The sequence below is a fragment of the Schistocerca americana genome, chromosome 2 (genome assembly GCF_021461395.2).
Source record: "Schistocerca americana isolate TAMUIC-IGC-003095 chromosome 2, iqSchAmer2.1, whole genome shotgun sequence".
Classification (NCBI taxonomy): Eukaryota; Metazoa; Arthropoda; class Insecta; order Orthoptera; family Acrididae; genus Schistocerca; species Schistocerca americana.
The window spans coordinates 194,476,447-194,489,389 of NC_060120.1; the positions used below are offsets into that span (position 1 = coordinate 194,476,447).

The 12,943-nt window shown below is 54.8% G+C and overlaps 31 non-coding genes across 31 annotated transcripts; 7 read left to right on the top strand and 24 right to left on the bottom strand.

Annotated features, from left to right (window-relative positions):
* The first annotated feature begins 375 nt into the window (after window positions 1-375).
* On the top strand, window positions 376-447 carry Trnag-ucc. Its single transcript has one exon. It is a non-coding gene; the product is annotated as a tRNA-Gly (tRNA).
* A 586-nt stretch (window positions 448-1,033) lies between these two features.
* Window positions 1,034-1,107, bottom strand: Trnai-aau. The gene has a single exon. It is a non-coding gene; the product is annotated as a tRNA-Ile (tRNA).
* A 198-nt stretch (window positions 1,108-1,305) lies between these two features.
* Window positions 1,306-1,377, bottom strand: Trnae-uuc. Its single transcript has one exon. It is a non-coding gene; the product is annotated as a tRNA-Glu (tRNA).
* A 281-nt stretch (window positions 1,378-1,658) lies between these two features.
* On the bottom strand, window positions 1,659-1,731 carry Trnam-cau. Its single transcript has one exon. It is a non-coding gene; the product is annotated as a tRNA-Met (tRNA).
* Window positions 1,732-2,024: 293 nt separating this feature from the next.
* On the bottom strand, window positions 2,025-2,095 carry Trnag-gcc. Its single transcript has one exon. It is a non-coding gene; the product is annotated as a tRNA-Gly (tRNA).
* A 341-nt stretch (window positions 2,096-2,436) lies between these two features.
* On the top strand, window positions 2,437-2,508 carry Trnag-ucc. Its single transcript has one exon. It is a non-coding gene; the product is annotated as a tRNA-Gly (tRNA).
* A 586-nt stretch (window positions 2,509-3,094) lies between these two features.
* Window positions 3,095-3,168, bottom strand: Trnai-aau. The gene has a single exon. It is a non-coding gene; the product is annotated as a tRNA-Ile (tRNA).
* A 198-nt stretch (window positions 3,169-3,366) lies between these two features.
* Window positions 3,367-3,438, bottom strand: Trnae-uuc. Its single transcript has one exon. It is a non-coding gene; the product is annotated as a tRNA-Glu (tRNA).
* Window positions 3,439-3,719: 281 nt separating this feature from the next.
* Trnam-cau lies at window positions 3,720-3,792 on the bottom strand. The gene has a single exon. It is a non-coding gene; the product is annotated as a tRNA-Met (tRNA).
* A 293-nt stretch (window positions 3,793-4,085) lies between these two features.
* Trnag-gcc lies at window positions 4,086-4,156 on the bottom strand. The gene has a single exon. It is a non-coding gene; the product is annotated as a tRNA-Gly (tRNA).
* A 341-nt stretch (window positions 4,157-4,497) lies between these two features.
* Trnag-ucc lies at window positions 4,498-4,569 on the top strand. Its single transcript has one exon. It is a non-coding gene; the product is annotated as a tRNA-Gly (tRNA).
* Window positions 4,570-5,155: 586 nt separating this feature from the next.
* Window positions 5,156-5,229, bottom strand: Trnai-aau. The gene has a single exon. It is a non-coding gene; the product is annotated as a tRNA-Ile (tRNA).
* Window positions 5,230-5,427: 198 nt separating this feature from the next.
* Trnae-uuc lies at window positions 5,428-5,499 on the bottom strand. Its single transcript has one exon. It is a non-coding gene; the product is annotated as a tRNA-Glu (tRNA).
* Window positions 5,500-5,780: 281 nt separating this feature from the next.
* Window positions 5,781-5,853, bottom strand: Trnam-cau. Its single transcript has one exon. It is a non-coding gene; the product is annotated as a tRNA-Met (tRNA).
* Window positions 5,854-6,146: 293 nt separating this feature from the next.
* Trnag-gcc lies at window positions 6,147-6,217 on the bottom strand. Its single transcript has one exon. It is a non-coding gene; the product is annotated as a tRNA-Gly (tRNA).
* Window positions 6,218-6,558: 341 nt separating this feature from the next.
* Window positions 6,559-6,630, top strand: Trnag-ucc. The gene has a single exon. It is a non-coding gene; the product is annotated as a tRNA-Gly (tRNA).
* Window positions 6,631-7,216: 586 nt separating this feature from the next.
* Window positions 7,217-7,290, bottom strand: Trnai-aau. Its single transcript has one exon. It is a non-coding gene; the product is annotated as a tRNA-Ile (tRNA).
* A 198-nt stretch (window positions 7,291-7,488) lies between these two features.
* Window positions 7,489-7,560, bottom strand: Trnae-uuc. Its single transcript has one exon. It is a non-coding gene; the product is annotated as a tRNA-Glu (tRNA).
* Window positions 7,561-7,841: 281 nt separating this feature from the next.
* Trnam-cau lies at window positions 7,842-7,914 on the bottom strand. Its single transcript has one exon. It is a non-coding gene; the product is annotated as a tRNA-Met (tRNA).
* Window positions 7,915-8,207: 293 nt separating this feature from the next.
* Window positions 8,208-8,278, bottom strand: Trnag-gcc. The gene has a single exon. It is a non-coding gene; the product is annotated as a tRNA-Gly (tRNA).
* Window positions 8,279-8,619: 341 nt separating this feature from the next.
* On the top strand, window positions 8,620-8,691 carry Trnag-ucc. The gene has a single exon. It is a non-coding gene; the product is annotated as a tRNA-Gly (tRNA).
* A 576-nt stretch (window positions 8,692-9,267) lies between these two features.
* Window positions 9,268-9,341, bottom strand: Trnai-aau. Its single transcript has one exon. It is a non-coding gene; the product is annotated as a tRNA-Ile (tRNA).
* Window positions 9,342-9,539: 198 nt separating this feature from the next.
* Window positions 9,540-9,611, bottom strand: Trnae-uuc. The gene has a single exon. It is a non-coding gene; the product is annotated as a tRNA-Glu (tRNA).
* Window positions 9,612-9,892: 281 nt separating this feature from the next.
* On the bottom strand, window positions 9,893-9,965 carry Trnam-cau. The gene has a single exon. It is a non-coding gene; the product is annotated as a tRNA-Met (tRNA).
* Window positions 9,966-10,258: 293 nt separating this feature from the next.
* Trnag-gcc lies at window positions 10,259-10,329 on the bottom strand. Its single transcript has one exon. It is a non-coding gene; the product is annotated as a tRNA-Gly (tRNA).
* A 341-nt stretch (window positions 10,330-10,670) lies between these two features.
* Trnag-ucc lies at window positions 10,671-10,742 on the top strand. The gene has a single exon. It is a non-coding gene; the product is annotated as a tRNA-Gly (tRNA).
* A 587-nt stretch (window positions 10,743-11,329) lies between these two features.
* Trnai-aau lies at window positions 11,330-11,403 on the bottom strand. The gene has a single exon. It is a non-coding gene; the product is annotated as a tRNA-Ile (tRNA).
* Window positions 11,404-11,601: 198 nt separating this feature from the next.
* Trnae-uuc lies at window positions 11,602-11,673 on the bottom strand. Its single transcript has one exon. It is a non-coding gene; the product is annotated as a tRNA-Glu (tRNA).
* A 281-nt stretch (window positions 11,674-11,954) lies between these two features.
* Window positions 11,955-12,027, bottom strand: Trnam-cau. Its single transcript has one exon. It is a non-coding gene; the product is annotated as a tRNA-Met (tRNA).
* A 293-nt stretch (window positions 12,028-12,320) lies between these two features.
* On the bottom strand, window positions 12,321-12,391 carry Trnag-gcc. The gene has a single exon. It is a non-coding gene; the product is annotated as a tRNA-Gly (tRNA).
* A 341-nt stretch (window positions 12,392-12,732) lies between these two features.
* Window positions 12,733-12,805, top strand: Trnag-ucc. The gene has a single exon. It is a non-coding gene; the product is annotated as a tRNA-Gly (tRNA).
* Window positions 12,806-12,943: the final 138 nt, after the last annotated feature.

The following is a 12,943-nucleotide window of genomic DNA, read 5'->3' on the forward strand; positions in this document are numbered from 1 at the left end:
GGCTCAAGCCGTAATATCACTGAACCACCGATGCTCGGGCCAGCGGTACCTTCACGCTGCTTCCCGAGCAGATGTCTCAAGGGAAAGTGGGACTGCCGTCAAGCGCCGTAGCATTCTGTGGAGAAGATGCTGCAGACGCTGAATCCTGCACTGCACTGCTTAAAGATGCCGCCAGAACGCGGTCCTCTGCGTACTCTTGCGCCGCCGGCGCCGACTCTTGCCAAAGGATGCGAAATGTGCGCGGATACGCTGTCCGAATGCGTCTGGATGTGCTCCCCTAGCCTGCCACGAAATGCGCCTGCCGGGTACGATCACCTTCGGCCGCTGCCGACAGGCGGGAAGCCGACTCAGCGCGGTGGCGGGGCGCTCGCTTGTGCGGTGGTGGTGTAATGGTCAGCGTAGTTGCCTTCCAAGCAGTTGATCCGGGTTCGATTCCCGGCCACCGCAGCAGGCTTTTAATTTCGCGTATGAGTACTTTTGCCACGCGCTCTTAAACTATTGTTTTTTCGCCCTCTTACTCGCTGCATACCAGCCCTTAGTGTGTCTCGACTTGTCTCGACTTTGCTCAGCTGACGCGAGAGCTGACGCTCTCAAATCGGCCTATATCAAAACGACAAGCACGAGAAACGACTGAGAGAGGTAAGGAGAGGCGAGGCGAGGCGATGGACACACAGCACGCCCCCTTCATTTCACGGTGGCGTCTCCCTGGCCGAATCGGGCTGTAGCTCCGAAAACAAAGGAGAAACAAAAATAGGAAGTAAAACTGCCAATACTGCCCTGTGTTCCCATGCGCTCACCCGCCCAAGTACTGACAAGGGCCAAAGTTGTTACGCATCGGCAATCGGACATTTTCTTTCATTTTCTCTAACCAGTGTATTCAAGATATTATGGCCATTGCCGAGTGAATGCTGTAGTGCTTCCCGACGAGTCGGGTTCGGATCCTCTGCCAACTTCCACGCAGGGTGATGATCATTTGGTCATCACACTCGCCAGCTGAAATCGGCGCTGCCTTTTCGCAGTAGTAAAAGAGAAGTGGCCCGTGGGGGGATCGAACCCACGACCTTCGCGTTATTAGCACGACGCTCTAACCAACTGAGCTAACGGGCCTCGGCAGATGCAGTTGCTCAGCCCTACGCTGGAATCAGGTGGCATGAAGCCATACACCATTCCTATGGTCGTCGTGTGTCTGCTTCCCTAGTCTATATTCTGCTGACGGTCACGAAACAGTAGCTATATTGCGAGCAGGACGGGAAACGGCCGCTCGGACAGCTCAAACTTGTCACGATTCGTGTGGAAAAAATTCCGTTCCGGTACCGGGAATCGAACCCGGGCCTCCTGGGTGAAAGCCAGGTATCCTAGCCACTAGACCACACCGGATGCGGCCGTTTCATTCGACCGTTCGTACGGTCGCTTGTCGCATTGTCGCTCTCTTTGCGAGCATCTTTGCACATACTGACTGGCAAGGCGCGCACCTCAAACGTCGCAGAGCAATGCTTTTGGCTTCATGCTCTGCTGGGAGAAGAGGAATAGGGAAGCTGTATGTAGCAATAACAGGAAGTAAACATTTTCCCGCTGAAGCGTTGAAACGTTGCGGATAACAAACAAGAAATAAGTTGGCGCCCTAGCAACAGCACCACCTTCAGTCACAGAAAATTAGATGCCCCGGGTGAGGATCGAACTCACGACCTTAAGATTATGAGACTTACGCGCTGCCTACTGCGCTACCGAGGCAGGCGATCGTTAGACCTTCTGGAATCTTGGTAAGTACCGAATACAAGTGGTAGAGAGTCTGCACTCCCTGGCTCATTTTTTCTGTTGCTACACGTGCATTCACGGCGCGGCAGGCAACTTGCGATGCTAGGCCGACGCCAGTATGTACAATAGCACGCAGGAGTCCAAACGAGCAGTCGTCCGCGCTGCATGATTGGTTCTTTCCACACGGAATCCCGCGGTTCATTCTCATGGCTCACGCAGTTCGAGTGCGAAAGACACGCAGCACCCCTACCGGAGAAAAAACAAAATGATGCATCGGCCGGGAATCGAACCCGGGCCGCCCGCGTGGCAGGCGAGCATTCTACCACTGAACCACCGATGCTCGGGCCAGCGGTACCTTCACGCTGCTTCCCGAGCAGATGTCTCAAGGGAAAGTGGGACTGCCGTCAAGCGCCGTAGCATTCTGTGGAGAAGATGCTGCAGACGCTGAATCCTGCACTGCACTGCTTAAAGATGCCGCCAGAACGCGGTCCTCTGCGTACTCTTGCGCCGCCGGCGCCGACTCTTGCCAAAGGATGCGAAATGTGCGCGGATACGCTGTCCGAATGCGTCTGGATGTGCTCCCCTAGCCTGCCTCGAAATGCGCCTGCCGGGTACGATCACCTTCGGCCGCTGCCGACAGGCGGGAAGCCGACTCAGCGCGGTGGCGGGGCGCTCGCTTGTGCGGTGGTGGTGTAATGGGCAGCATAGTTGCCTTCCAAGCAGTTGATCCGGGTTCGATTCCCGGCCACCGCAGCAGGCTTTTAATTTCGCGTATGAGTACTTTTGCCACGCGCTCTTAAACTATTGTTTTTTCGCCCTCTTACTCGCTGCATACCAGCCCTTAGTGTGTCTCGACTTGTCTCGACTTTGCTCAGCTGACGCGAGAGCTGACGCTCTCAAATCGGCCTATATCAAAACGACAAGCACGAGAAACGACTGAGAGAGGTAAGGAGAGGCGAGGCGAGGCGATGGACACACAGCACGCCCCCTTCATTTCACGGTGGCGTCTCCCTGGCCGAATCGGGCTGTAGCTCCGAAAACAAAGGAGAAACAAAAATAGGAAGTAAAACTGCCAATACTGCCCTGTGTTCCCATGCGCTCACCCGCCCAAGTACTGACAAGGGCCAAAGTTGTTACGCATCGGCAATCGGACATTTTCTTTCATTTTCTCTAACCAGTGTATTCAAGATATTATGGCCATTGCCGAGTGAATGCTGTAGTGCTTCCCGACGAGTCGGGTTCGGATCCTCTGTCAACTTCCACGCAGGGTGATGATCATTTGGTCATCACACTCGCCAGCTGAAATCGGCGCTGCCTTTTCGCAGTAGTAAAAGAGAAGTGGCCCGTGGGGGGATCGAACCCACGACCTTCGCGTTATTAGCACGACGCTCTAACCAACTGAGCTAACGGGCCTCGGCAGATGCAGTTGCTCAGCCCTACGCTGGAATCAGGTGGCATGAAGCCATACACCATTCCTATGGTCGTCGTGTGTCTGCTTCCCTAGTCTATATTCTGCTGACGGTCACGAAACAGTAGCTATATTGCGAGCAGGACGGGAAACGGCCGCTCGGACAGCTCAAACTTGTCACGATTCGTGTGGAAAAAATTCCGTTCCGGTACCGGGAATCGAACCCGGGCCTCCTGGGTGAAAGCCAGGTATCCTAGCCACTAGACCACACCGGATGCGGCCGTTTCATTCGACCGTTCGTACGGTCGCTTGTCGCATTGTCGCTCTCTTTGCGAGCATCTTTGCACATACTGACTGGCAAGGCGCGCACCTCAAACGTCGCAGAGCAATGCTTTTGGCTTCATGCTCTGCTGGGAGAAGAGGAATAGGGAAGCTGTATTTAGCAATAACAGGAAGTAAACATTTTCCCGCTGAAGCGTTGAAACGTTGCGGATAACAAACAAGAAATAAGTTGGCGCCCTAGCAACAGCACCACCTTCAGTCACAGAAAATTAGATGCCCCGGGTGAGGATCGAACTCACGACCTTAAGATTATGAGACTTACGCGCTGCCTACTGCGCTACCGAGGCAGGCGATCGTTAGACCTTCTGGAATCTTGGTAAGTACCGAATACAAGTGGTAGAGAGTCTGCACTCCCTGGCTCATTTTTTCTGTTGCTACACGTGCATTCACGGCGCGGCAGGCAACTTGCGATGCTAGGCCGACGCCAGTATGTACAATAGCACGCAGGAGTCCAAACGAGCAGTCGTCCGCGCTGCATGATTGGTTCTTTCCACACGGAATCCCGCGGTTCATTCTCATGGCTCACGCAGTTCGAGTGCGAAAGACACGCAGCACCCCTACCGGAGAAAAAACAAAATGATGCATCGGCCGGGAATCGAACCCGGGCCGCCCGCGTGGCAGGCGAGCATTCTACCACTGAACCACCGATGCTCGGGCCAGCGGTACCTTCACGCTGCTTCCCGAGCAGATGTCTCAAGGGAAAGTGGGACTGCCGTCAAGCGCCGTAGCATTCTGTGGAGAAGATGCTGCAGACGCTGAATCCTGCACTGCACTGCTTAAAGATGCCGCCAGAACGCGGTCCTCTGCGTACTCTTGCGCCGCCGGCGCCGACTCTTGCCAAAGGATGCGAAATGTGCGCGGATACGCTGTCCGAATGCGTCTGGATGTGCTCCCCTAGCCTGCCTCGAAATGCGCCTGCCGGGTACGATCACCTTCGGCCGCTGCCGACAGGCGGGAAGCCGACTCAGCGCGGTGGCGGGGCGCTCGCTTGTGCGGTGGTGGTGTAATGGTCAGCATAGTTGCCTTCCAAGCAGTTGATCCGGGTTCGATTCCCGGCCACCGCAGCAGGCTTTTAATTTCGCGTATGAGTACTTTTGCCACGCGCTCTTAAACTATTGTTTTTTCGCCCTCTTACTCGCTGCATACCAGCCCTTAGTGTGTCTCGACTTGTCTCGACTTTGCTCAGCTGACGCGAGAGCTGACGCTCTCAAATCGGCCTATATCAAAACGACAAGCACGAGAAACGACTGAGAGAGGTAAGGAGAGGCGAGGCGAGGCGATGGACACACAGCACGCCCCCTTCATTTCACGGTGGCGTCTCCCTGGCCGAATCGGGCTGTAGCTCCGAAAACAAAGGAGAAACAAAAATAGGAAGTAAAACTGCCAATACTGCCCTGTGTTCCCATGCGCTCACCCGCCCAAGTACTGACAAGGGCCAAAGTTGTTACGCATCGGCAATCGGACATTTTCTTTCATTTTCTCTAACCAGTGTATTCAAGATATTATGGCCATTGCCGAGTGAATGCTGTAGTGCTTCCCGACGAGTCGGGTTCGGATCCTCTGTCAACTTCCACGCAGGGTGATGATCATTTGGTCATCACACTCGCCAGCTGAAATCGGCGCTGCCTTTTCGCAGTAGTAAAAGAGAAGTGGCCCGTGGGGGGATCGAACCCACGACCTTCGCGTTATTAGCACGACGCTCTAACCAACTGAGCTAACGGGCCTCGGCAGATGCAGTTGCTCAGCCCTACGCTGGAATCAGGTGGCATGAAGCCATACACCATTCCTATGGTCGTCGTGTGTCTGCTTCCCTAGTCTATATTCTGCTGACGGTCACGAAACAGTAGCTATATTGCGAGCAGGACGGGAAACGGCCGCTCGGACAGCTCAAACTTGTCACGATTCGTGTGGAAAAAATTCCGTTCCGGTACCGGGAATCGAACCCGGGCCTCCTGGGTGAAAGCCAGGTATCCTAGCCACTAGACCACACCGGATGCGGCCGTTTCATTCGACCGTTCGTACGGTCGCTTGTCGCATTGTCGCTCTCTTTGCGAGCATCTTTGCACATACTGACTGGCAAGGCGCGCACCTCAAACGTCGCAGAGCAATGCTTTTGGCTTCATGCTCTGCTGGGAGAAGAGGAATAGGGAAGCTGTATTTAGCAATAACAGGAAGTAAACATTTTCCCGCTGAAGCGTTGAAACGTTGCGGATAACAAACAAGAAATAAGTTGGCGCCCTAGCAACAGCACCACCTTCAGTCACAGAAAATTAGATGCCCCGGGTGAGGATCGAACTCACGACCTTAAGATTATGAGACTTACGCGCTGCCTACTGCGCTACCGAGGCAGGCGATCGTTAGACCTTCTGGAATCTTGGTAAGTACCGAATACAAGTGGTAGAGAGTCTGCACTCCCTGGCTCATTTTTTCTGTTGCTACACGTGCATTCACGGCGCGGCAGGCAACTTGCGATGCTAGGCCGACGCCAGTATGTACAATAGCACGCAGGAGTCCAAACGAGCAGTCGTCCGCGCTGCATGATTGGTTCTTTCCACACGGAATCCCGCGGTTCATTCTCATGGCTCACGCAGTTCGAGTGCGAAAGACACGCAGCACCCCTACCGGAGAAAAAACAAAATGATGCATCGGCCGGGAATCGAACCCGGGCCGCCCGCGTGGCAGGCGAGCATTCTACCACTGAACCACCGATGCTCGGGCCAGCGGTACCTTCACGCTGCTTCCCGAGCAGATGTCTCAAGGGAAAGTGGGACTGCCGTCAAGCGCCGTAGCATTCTGTGGAGAAGATGCTGCAGACGCTGAATCCTGCACTGCACTGCTTAAAGATGCCGCCAGAACGCGGTCCTCTGCGTACTCTTGCGCCGCCGGCGCCGACTCTTGCCAAAGGATGCGAAATGTGCGCGGATACGCTGTCCGAATGCGTCTGGATGTGCTCCCCTAGCCTGCCTCGAAATGCGCCTGCCGGGTACGATCACCTTCGGCCGCTGCCGACAGGCGGGAAGCCGACTCAGCGCGGTGGCGGGGCGCTCGCTTGTGCGGTGGTGGTGTAATGGTCAGCATAGTTGCCTTCCAAGCAGTTGATCCGGGTTCGATTCCCGGCCACCGCAGCAGGCTTTTAATTTCGCGTATGAGTACTTTTGCCACGCGCTCTTAAACTATTGTTTTTTCGCCCTCTTACTCGCTGCATACCAGTCCTTAGTGTGTCTCGACTTGTCTCGACTTTGCTCAGCTGACGCGAGAGCTGACGCTCTCAAATCGGCCTATATCAAAACGACAAGCACGAGAAACGACTGAGAGAGGTAAGGAGAGGCGAGGCGAGGCGATGGACACACAGCACGCCCCCTTCATTTCACGGTGGCGTCTCCCTGGCCGAATCGGGCTGTAGCTCCGAAAACAAAGGAGAAACAAAAATAGGAAGTAAAACTGCCAATACTGCCCTGTGTTCCCATGCGCTCACCCGCCCAAGTACTGACAAGGGCCAAAGTTGTTACGCATCGGCAATCGGACATTTTCTTTCATTTTCTCTAACCAGTGTATTCAAGATATTATGGCCATTGCCGAGTGAATGCTGTAGTGCTTCCCGACGAGTCGGGTTCGGATCCTCTGTCAACTTCCACGCAGGGTGATGATCATTTGGTCATCACACTCGCCAGCTGAAATCGGCGCTGCCTTTTCGCAGTAGTAAAAGAGAAGTGGCCCGTGGGGGGATCGAACCCACGACCTTCGCGTTATTAGCACGACGCTCTAACCAACTGAGCTAACGGGCCTCGGCAGATGCAGTTGCTCAGCCCTACGCTGGAATCAGGTGGCATGAAGCCATACACCATTCCTATGGTCGTCGTGTGTCTGCTTCCCTAGTCTATATTCTGCTGACGGTCACGAAACAGTAGCTATATTGCGAGCAGGACGGGAAACGGCCGCTCGGACAGCTCAAACTTGTCACGATTCGTGTGGAAAAAATTCCGTTCCGGTACCGGGAATCGAACCCGGGCCTCCTGGGTGAAAGCCAGGTATCCTAGCCACTAGACCACACCGGATGCGGCCGTTTCATTCGACCGTTCGTACGGTCGCTTGTCGCATTGTCGCTCTCTTTGCGAGCATCTTTGCACATACTGACTGGCAAGGCGCGCACCTCAAACGTCGCAGAGCAATGCTTTTGGCTTCATGCTTTGCTGGGAGAAGAGGAATAGGGAAGCTGTATGTAGCAATAACAGGAAGTAAACATTTTCCCGCTGAAGCGTTGAAACGTTGCGGATAACAAACAAGAAATAAGTTGGCGCCCTAGCAACAGCACCACCTTCAGTCACAGAAAATTAGATGCCCCGGGTGAGGATCGAACTCACGACCTTAAGATTATGAGACTTACGCGCTGCCTACTGCGCTACCGAGGCAGGCGATCGTTAGACCTTCTGGAATCTTGGTAAGTACCGAATACAAGTGGTAGAGAGTCTGCACTCCCTGGCTCATTTTTTCTGTTGCTACACGTGCATTCACGGCGCGGCAGGCAACTTGCGATGCTAGGCCGACGCCAGTATGTACAATAGCACGCAGGAGTCCAAACGAGCAGTCGTCCGCGCTGCATGATTGGTTCTTTCCACACGGAATCCCGCGGTTCATTCTCATGGCTCACGCAGTTCGAGTGCGAAAGACACGCAGCACCCCTACCGGAGAAAAAACAAAATGATGCATCGGCCGGGAATCGAACCCGGGCCGCCCGCGTGGCAGGCGAGCATTCTACCACTGAACCACCGATGCTCGGGCCAGCGGTACCTTCACGCTGCTTCCCGAGCAGATGTCTCAAGGGAAAGTGGGACTGCCGTCAAGCGCCGTAGCATTCTGTGGAGAAGATGCTGCAGACGCTGAATCCTGCACTGCACTGCTTAAAGATGCCGCCAGAACGCGGTCCTCTGCGTACTCTTGCGCCGCCGGCGCCGACTCTTGCCAAAGGATGCGAAATGTGCGCGGATACGCTGTCCGAATGCGTCTGGATGTGCTCCCCTAGCCTGCCTCGAAATGCGCCTGCCGGGTACGATCACCTTCGGCCGCTGCCGACAGGCGGGAAGCCGACTCAGCGCGGTGGCGGGGCGCTCGCTTGTGCGGTGGTGGTGTAATGGTCAGCATAGTTGCCTTCCAAGCAGTTGATCCGGGTTCGATTCCCGGCCACCGCAGCAGGCTTTTAATTTCGCGTATGAGTACTTTTGCCACGCGCTCTTAAACTATTGTTTTTTCGCCCTCTTACTCGCTGCATACCAGCCCTTAGTGTGTCTCGACTTGTCTCGACTTTGCTCAGCTGACGCGAGAGCTGACGCTCTCAAATCGGCCTATATCAAAACGACAAGCACGAGAAACGACTGAGAGAGGTAAGGAGAGGCGAGGCGAGGCGATGGACACACAGCACGCCCCCTTCATTTCACGGTGGCGTCTCCCTGGCCGAATCGGGCTGTAGCTCCGAAAACAAAGGAGAAACAAAAATAGGAAGTAAAACTGCCAATACTGCCCTGTGTTCCCATGCGCTCACCCGCCCAAGTACTGACAAGGGCCAAAGTTGTTACGCATCGGCAATCGGACATTTTCTCTAACCAGTGTATTCAAGATATTATGGCCATTGCCGAGTGAATGCTGTAGTGCTTCCCGACGAGTCGGGTTCGGATCCTCTGTCAACTTCCACGCAGGGTGATGATCATTTGGTCATCACACTCGCCAGCTGAAATCGGCGCTGCCTTTTCGCAGTAGTAAAAGAGAAGTGGCCCGTGGGGGGATCGAACCCACGACCTTCGCGTTATTAGCACGACGCTCTAACCAACTGAGCTAACGGGCCTCGGCAGATGCAGTTGCTCAGCCCTACGCTGGAATCAGGTGGCATGAAGCCATACACCATTCCTATGGTCGTCGTGTGTCTGCTTCCCTAGTCTATATTCTGCTGACGGTCACGAAACAGTAGCTATATTGCGAGCAGGACGGGAAACGGCCGCTCGGACAGCTCAAACTTGTCACGATTCGTGTGGAAAAAATTCCGTTCCGGTACCGGGAATCGAACCCGGGCCTCCTGGGTGAAAGCCAGGTATCCTAGCCACTAGACCACACCGGATGCGGCCGTTTCATTCGACCGTTCGTACGGTCGCTTGTCGCATTGTCGCTCTCTTTGCGAGCATCTTTGCACATACTGACTGGCAAGGCGCGCACCTCAAACGTCGCAGAGCAATGCTTTTGGCTTCATGCTCTGCTGGGAGAAGAGGAATAGGGAAGCTGTATTTAGCAATAACAGGAAGTAAACATTTTCCCGCTGAAGCGTTGAAACGTTGCGGATAACAAACAAGAAATAAGTTGGCGCCCTAGCAACAGCACCACCTTCAGTCACAGAAAATTAGATGCCCCGGGTGAGGATCGAACTCACGACCTTAAGATTATGAGACTTACGCGCTGCCTACTGCGCTACCGAGGCAGGCGATCGTTAGACCTTCTGGAATCTTGGTAAGTACCGAATACAAGTGGTAGAGAGTCTGCACTCCCTGGCTCATTTTTTCTGTTGCTACACGTGCATTCACGGCGCGGCAGGCAACTTGCGATGCTAGGCCGACGCCAGTATGTACAATAGCACGCAGGAGTCCAAACGAGCAGTCGTCCGCGCTGCATGATTGGTTCTTTCCACACGGAATCCCGCGGTTCATTCTCATGGCTCACGCAGTTCGAGTGCGAAAGACACGCAGCACCCCTACCGGAGAAAAAACAAAATGATGCATCGGCCGGGAATCGAACCCGGGCCGCCCGCGTGGCAGGCGAGCATTCTACCACTGAACCACCGATGCTCGGGCCAGCGGTACCTTCACGCTGCTTCCCGAGCAGATGTCTCAAGGGAAAGTGGGACTGCCGTCAAGCGCCGTAGCATTCTGTGGAGAAGATGCTGCAGACGCTGAATCCTGCACTGCACTGCTTAAAGATGCCGCCAGAACGCGGTCCTCTGCGTACTCTTGCGCCGCCGGCGCCGACTCTTGCCAAAGGATGCGAAATGTGCGCGGATACGCTGTCCGAATGCGTCTGGATGTGCTCCCCTAGCCTGCCTCGAAATGCGCCTGCCGGGTACGATCACCTTCGGCCGCTGCCGACAGGCGGGAAGCCGACTCAGCGCGGTGGCGGGGCGCTCGCTTGTGCGGTGGTGGTGTAATGGTCAGCATAGTTGCCTTCCAAGCAGTTGATCCGGGTTCGATTCCCGGCCACCGCAGCAGGCTTTTAATTTCGCGTATGAGTACTTTTGCCACGCGCTCTTAAACTATTGTTTTTTCGCCCTCTTACTCGCTGCATACCAGCCCTTAGTGTGTCTCGACTTGTCTCGACTTTGCTCAGCTGACGCGAGAGCTGACGCTCTCAAATCGGCCTATATCAAAACGACAAGCACGAGAAACGACTGAGAGAGGTAAGGAGAGGCGAGGCGAGGCGATGGACACACAGCACGCCCCCTTCATTTCACGGTGGCGTCTCCCTGGCCGAATCGGGCTGTAGCTCCGAAAACAAAGGAGAAACAAAAATAGGAAGTAAAACTGCCAATACTGCCCTGTGTTCCCATGCGCTCACCCGCCCAAGTACTGACAAGGGCCAAAGTTGTTACGCATCGGCAATCGGACATTTTCTTTCATTTTCTCTAACCAGTGTATTCAAGATATTATGGCCATTGCCGAGTGAATGCTGTAGTGCTTCCCGACGAGTCGGGTTCGGATCCTCAGTCAAACTTCCACGCAGGGTGATGATCATTTGGTCATCACACTCGCCAGCTGAAATCGGCGCTGCCTTTTCGCAGTAGTAAAAGAGAAGTGGCCCGTGGGGGGATCGAACCCACGACCTTCGCGTTATTAGCACGACGCTCTAACCAACTGAGCTAACGGGCCTCGGCAGATGCAGTTGCTCAGCCCTACGCTGGAATCAGGTGGCATGAAGCCATACACCATTCCTATGGTCGTCGTGTGTCTGCTTCCCTAGTCTATATTCTGCTGACGGTCACGAAACAGTAGCTATATTGCGAGCAGGACGGGAAACGGCCGCTCGGACAGCTCAAACTTGTCACGATTCGTGTGGAAAAAATTCCGTTCCGGTACCGGGAATCGAACCCGGGCCTCCTGGGTGAAAGCCAGGTATCCTAGCCACTAGACCACACCGGATGCGGCCGTTTCATTCGACCGTTCGTACGGTCGCTTGTCGCATTGTCGCTCTCTTTGCGAGCATCTTTGCACATACTGACTGGCAAGGCGCGCACCTCAAACGTCGCAGAGCAATGCTTTTGGCTTCATGCTCTGCTGGGAGAAGAGGAATAGGGAAGCTGTATGTAGCAATAACAGGAAGTAAACATTTTCCCGCTGAAGCGTTGAAACGTTGCGGATAACAAACAAGAAATAAGTTGGCGCCCTAGCAACAGCACCACCTTCAGTCACAGAAAATTAGATGCCCCGGGTGAGGATCGAACTCACGACCTTAAGATTATGAGACTTACGCGCTGCCTACTGCGCTACCGAGGCAGGCGATCGTTAGACCTTCTGGAATCTTGGTAAGTACCGAATACAAGTGGTAGAGAGTCTGCACTCCCTGGCTCATTTTTTCTGTTGCTACACGTGCATTCACGGCGCGGCAGGCAACTTGCGATGCTAGGCCGACGCCAGTATGTACAATAGCACGCAGGAGTCCAAACGAGCAGTCGTCCGCGCTGCATGATTGGTTCTTTCCACACGGAATCCCGCGGTTCATTCTCATGGCTCACGCAGTTCGAGTGCGAAAGACACGCAGCACCCCTACCGGAGAAAAAACAAAATGATGCATCGGCCGGGAATCGAACCCGGGCCGCCCGCGTGGCAGGCGAGCATTCTACCACTGAACCACCGATGCTCGGGCCAGCGGTACCTTCACGCTGCTTCCCGAGCAGATGTCTCAAGGGAAAGTGGGACTGCCGTCAAGCGCCGTAGCATTCTGTGGAGAAGATGCTGCAGACGCTGAATCCTGCACTGCACTGCTTAAAGATGCCGCCAGAACGCGGTCCTCTGCGTACTCTTGCGCCGCCGGCGCCGACTCTTGCCAAAGGATGCGAAATGTGCGCGGATACGCTGTCCGAATGCGTCTGGATGTGCTCCCCTAGCCTGCCTCGAAATGCGCCTGCCGGGTACGATCACCTTCGGCCGCTGCCGACAGGCGGGAAGCCGACTCAGCGCGGTGGCGGGGCGCTCGCTTGTGCGGGTGGTGGTGTAATGGTCAGCATAGTTGCCTTCCAAGCAGTTGATCCGGGTTCGATTCCCGGCCACCGCAGCAGGCTTTTAATTTCGCGTATGAGTACTTTTGCCACGCGCTCTTAAACTATTGTTTTTTCGCCCTCTTACTCGCTGCATACCAGCCCTTAGTGTGTCTCGACTTGTCTCGACTTTGCTCAGCTGACGCGAGAGCTGA